This window comes from Pinus tabuliformis, chromosome 8 (assembly GCF_031772625.1).
Source record: "Pinus tabuliformis cultivar Carrire ecotype Pingquan chromosome 8, CPIR1, whole genome shotgun sequence".
Classification (NCBI taxonomy): domain Eukaryota; kingdom Viridiplantae; phylum Streptophyta; class Pinopsida; order Pinales; family Pinaceae; genus Pinus; species Pinus tabuliformis.
Window position 1 is genome coordinate 1,110,427,551 of NC_142294.1, and position 6,000 is coordinate 1,110,433,550.

Here is a 6,000-nt window from a genome sequence, read left to right on the forward strand (position 1 = left end):
GAATGGCATTGTCACTTTCTGGTCACCAAACCAGGACAATGGCTTTTAGGTAATAAAAATTTGTTAAAAGAAAAGTAAATAAATAAAAAAGAAAAAATGAAATATATATACTTTTGAAATTATCTCTAAAGACTGCACTCTTATATGGATGGGATTCTGAATAATTGATGGTTAAAAGGTAACCCTTTCAAGGCTATGAATGACTGCTGGCAGCAATGGTTCTACCTATGACAAATGAGTATATTAAAAAAAACGCTAAGTTGTAAAAGCCCCCTACTTTATCTTTATAACTAATTGATCACTGATATAAACAAAAAGGATTTTCATCTATAAGAGGATATAAAAAAGAATTATAATTAAGTGACTTTTTTTATGTTCAGAGTAATGTTACTTATCTAAATATTTCAAAATTAGTTCTCCTTTCCTCAATTATTTTTACTTAGAAAAGCTTTAGAAATTTCACTATTATCAGAGATAACTGGTTCTTCCAGTGAATCACCAATTTTTGTGTTGTACAACAACCCCCGTTTATTTTTCATAAATAGCTTAGGAGATTATTGTATAAATAAATGGGGACCCTTAAAAAATTGAAGAAACATAGGAATATAGTTTAGTTTAGGTTTTTTGTTAAGAAGAAATTTGATTTTTTTAATAAACAAATCCTCATAAAAGCTTGAATGACTTGAGTAAGGTTTACCTTAAAAGAAAGCCCAACAATATCGTATATCGAAAAGTTTCAAAGAGACAAAGTTTCATTTACCCTTTTGAAACTTGCGATTGTGATAAAAGATAGCCCCTGGGAACCAAAACATATCTATTCCTTAAAAAATCTTAAGTATTGACGGTATTCCTTCACAATAGAAGTTCCCCGCATCACAAGTTATTACAGAAGCGATACATCATAAGACTGAGGAACATCCTGAATGCAAAATACAATAAGCTATCGGACTCGAGAAAACAATAAAACGCACTCTTTAAAAATAACACATCTAGATAAATCACAAGAGTATCAACATGATCCCCGCTTGTATCATTCCCAATTCCCCCAATTGCGATAAATTTATTTATTAAATAGAATGCCTAAGGAAAATTATAAAGTTAAAGCTAAAAAATAAAATATGCGCTTAATAATAAACCCATGGGCTCACTACAATGCCATGTCACTTCCCTCAAACTCGCAATTGATTAAATCTTTCGACCATATCCATTCTCTACTACTCCCCAAATCACCGATTGTGATATTGCGATAATTCAATTATCACAATCACACATCTCTCATACTTAATAAACTGATTCAGTGATATCGCTATCACATATCAACGGAGTACTTGAAGATAATTTTTATTTACCATTTGAAAAGGTTTTGCAATGTGATATATTAATGAATAATAAATAACCAGTCGGAGCCATGACTTCAATTATTAAAGGATTCTAATGTTATTTATTATTTCAAAGCCGATGGAGATTTGATGGCCTATCTAGATTGATTTGGATTTAAACTTCCCTTTTCGTCATTTCAAAACCCTATGTGTTTGAATGCTTGCGCGTTTATCTCCTATTTCTCTTCATTCCTCTGTATTCACAATTTGTAGGTTTTGCCCGATAAATAATTGTGTAAAAGGATGACTAATTCAAAGAAATGAAAGAATCCCAACAAAGACACACAATATTCTTTATCTAATGTAACAAAAATTCCCCATTGTTCTCAGACACGACATGCACTATCAATAGCGGTACTTCCTCACGAGAAACTATGTACTAGTTCCTGGAGAGTGAGGGTCCAAGGATAATTTAAAGTAAAGAAACAACAGACGCCACTATTTCTTTGGAAGCCTCCTACTTTGAAGCTGCAAGTTCTTTGCTTCACATAATTGCTACTAAATCGAAGATGTTGCCATACACTGATATGGTAAAATGGATAATAGACAATATTAACATTGTCGATTGGGAATTCTAGACTTAAAGGCAAACGGTTATTGGGTTCTTCATAGTAGAAGACTTGAAGAGCATGTATCATATACTAGACCCAAAAAAGTGTATGATAAATCCTTCCTCGATCATTTCACAATCGAGAATGAGGAACCATTAGAACCAATTAAGCAATGGAGGTTCAATTCAAGAAAGCACAAATATGAGAAATTGGGTATGTATTCTATATCATCTCTCACTGCTCCCTACTCTTACATCACAACTATGATATGTAGATTGTTTGGATATGCTGATACCACCAAGTTCTTTGTTAAGCGGGTTCCCCTAATTGATGCAGCAATAAATTATTTTATAATGGATTGGGGCACTATATTTTCTAACAACCTTTCCTTACAAATTTGGGAATATAGAAAACACCGATATGTCACCTCTAGAATAGTCCCACCATTTTTTATGAGTGCCTAAATTATGGATGCACTATGTTTCACTACTAATTTCCTAACTATGGGGTGTAAATGGACTACTCAAGATCCTAATCCCATTCACATATATCACAAAATCCTATGGGAATCAAATTTCCAAACCCATTTCTATAAAATCTTCCAAGGAATTATGCTACCCATCCACCAAGTTGTTTTTGAAAAGAAGGCTAAAGGTTATCTGATGAGGCCAAGATTGATATTTTACCAATAGGTAGGTGGTTTGGGGAAGAATTGTTTACTTATGTCTGAGTCTTTGGAAGCATAGAACCTCCCCATGTTCTCCCATGGTATGTACCAGATAAATTACTCGCTAGAGAAATTGCTTACCAAACTATAGGGGATGGGATAACCAAGACCCTAAAAGAATCTAAAAAGTATCTTTGTCCTTCCTTTCCCCTACAGTGTGGTGTTTATGCATTACACAATTTCAAGCATGTTGCACTTGAAATAGATCACATTACATGTTTAAATCTTGCCACCATTCTCGGAAGACAATTTGACCCCAATAAGGTCACGCAGAAGTTCACTACTTCAATGAAAATAAGACATTTCAGCCACGAGGAGGATTATTTTGATGAATTTTTTGAGTCAGCTGAGCTATTTTCATAAGTACAACAACAGATTTGATACTCTGAGATTCCAATTCCACTAATACAAGAGAAAAGGGTTACAAAGAGTCCCTTTGGATCTATTAGAAATCCCTCAGTCAAATGCTCAAAAGGAACAAAGCTCAAGCCAAATCTTAGAAAAGGGCTTGGAACATAGTTTCGAGCATCATTTGGAGAAGAAATCAGGACAAGGTTTCAAAGATACTTCAGAGAATAAATCATCATAGATTTCAGAACATGATTCAGAGCATAACTCAGAGAACGACTCACATAAGAGCCCAGAGAAGAGCTTAGAGCACAACCCAGATAAGAGTCCATAAAAGGACACTGAGAAGGAATCTGAAAGGGTCTCAAAGGAGAAAGAAGTGGAAGATGTTTCCACCAAAAGTGCATACAGATGAATCCCTTCTGAAAAATCAACTAGATGAGGCATGGAAATAGTTTGACCAATAGCTAAGAATACAACAAGGGGAAAAAGATGTTGAAATGGAAACAAGAGTTCAACACACCAAAAACATTAGACAGAGCTCACTCACTGGAAGGGCTACTGAAAAAGTTGGTACCACAGAAGAAGTTGATATCATCCCAACCTTCCCTTCAACCGAATTCGTTCTTAGAGTGGAGGAAATTCCTCCTATTGATGTCTTTTACAGTCCCAAGCATCAGGCTATATTAAAAATACAGAGGAAAAGGAGGAAAACATAAGCATCATCAACAATAATTCCTGAGAACGAACCCATGGATGTAGTATGGAAGGACACCCCTATGGATCCTTCAGACAATTTGAAAAAACTATCACATTTTGCAGGTGCTTATGCAGTTGCTACTATTGACAAAGCAGTGGAAGTCAAACAATTAGTAAGAGAGAAGGAAGAAAGAGTACAACAACTGGAGAATTAGTTGGTAGAAGAGAGATAGAGTGTTGGCCATCAAATTAAGACACAAATGGCCCAATTACAGCAAATCTTTGACCAATTGAAGCTACAATACCAAGCAGAAACAAGTCCCAAAGTTAGTCAAATACAATAGCTGCAGTTTTCTATGGATGAGTTGAAAGATAATCCTAAGGTTGAGGATTTTATAAAAGAAGCATTATAACTCAATTCTTTATTATCTAAGTAACAGGAGACATTTTGTTAGAAGTTATCAATCATCAGTCCAATGTGCAAGAAAAGTGATTCACTGATGAATCAAGCATTTGATCTGAGAATCACTTTTAATGAGATTGATGATAAGACTTCGGGATACTACAAAGGGTAGAGTAGCAGATATTCCAAGGATAGAGGAATCTCATAAATACATCCTCTTTACTAATTGAGATATTAAGCTAAAGAAGATAGAAAGAGTAGTTTCAAGAGTGACTGATGCAGCAAATCATATCATTGAGACTGTCAATGGTAATTTGCACAATGCTAATTTGATATAGTAATGCCCACCTGGGAGTCTCCTGATATCAGATACCTAGAAACACACTGGTAAGAAACTTTCAGAGTGAGAGAAGAGGCAATTAAACAACTAACAAAACTTGACTGGGAAGTATATTAGAGATGTCTGGTAAATCCAAATAGCCATTGGCTAATGCTACAATGCCTCGCTGACTCATCCATGCACATTCTTCCTACTCTCTCAAATGTAGTGTATACAAGACAATTGTGCATGAGGACAGGTCAACCTCCTAAATTCAAGTCGATGATGGATATCTATGAGTTTATAAAATGAATGAAGGAATAGATACCATTACAACATTGAGCTCGTCATTTCAATAATTTAAGTTTTATGTAATTTTGTCACTTATTTTAAGTACAGTTGATTAAACCTCCTCGGAAGTTTCATGTAATATCTATTTTTGTACTTTATTTTTATTATATAAACCCTTTCATGTGTTTGAAGAAAGGGTCCCCAATTCTATAAAGAAACACTTTAAAATCTTGCAGTTATGTACTTTTAAAGTTTATCCTAGTAGAATGATTGGATAAGAGTCCTGAAGTTTTGTGAAGAAGGTTTTTGGAAGGTGGCACTTTTGTACTTTTGGAAAACATCTTAATGAAAAAGAATGGACTGGAGCTATTTACTTCATGAGAAAACTTATATGCATCAGTTACTTCTATCATTGTGTATTTATTTGTTTATGAATTAATATCCATTTCTCATTATATTGTTTTTCATATGTATCTCTTTTCATGCAGTTTTGTATTCATTCACTTATAAACATGCTTGGATTGTTATCTTTAATACATTGATGAGAAAATGTTTGAACGATATTTGATGTGATATATGTTTAAAAATTATTTTAATTAACTATTTAAACAAAATAATTAATTTAAAGGCTTTTCATTTCTATTAGTGTTTGATTAATCTTCATTATCATACACTAAAAATAATCATTATAGATCGCATAAGTATAAGTAAAATCCCGAGTAATATATTGATAGTTTAAATATATATGTATTTCAGTTGAAAAACACCCCATCTATCACTTAGTTTTTGGTAATCAACACCCTATCCATCATATCACATTTTTATTAGGAAACTAGTCCCATTATATCCATTCAGAGCCACTAATCTAAATGGATAAGGGACGGTATTCAAATCCCCCACCAGGGGGTTTTTCGCCATGCTTTTGCAGTGATTTTTTAGGCTTCAATAGGTTCACATATTTACTAGATGAAATGAATATAATATTTCCTCATATGGAATATGAGGTGGTTGAAAGATATGAAGGAACTATGGATGGAAGTTCTTGGGGAACAATATGTGAAGAAAGAAAGAAGAGATCGTCAAATATGCAACTATGGTCACATAAGAAAAGGGAATCAACATTTGATGACTAGAAGGAAATAGTATTACATCTCCGTGAAGAAGATCTTGATATGGTCTATAAAGAAAGGATACCCTTGACATATGAATTCTTGGAGATTTGGTTATGAATATGCAAGATATTGATGTTGTAAGCAAGTTGTCACGATGAAAGGTCATCACAA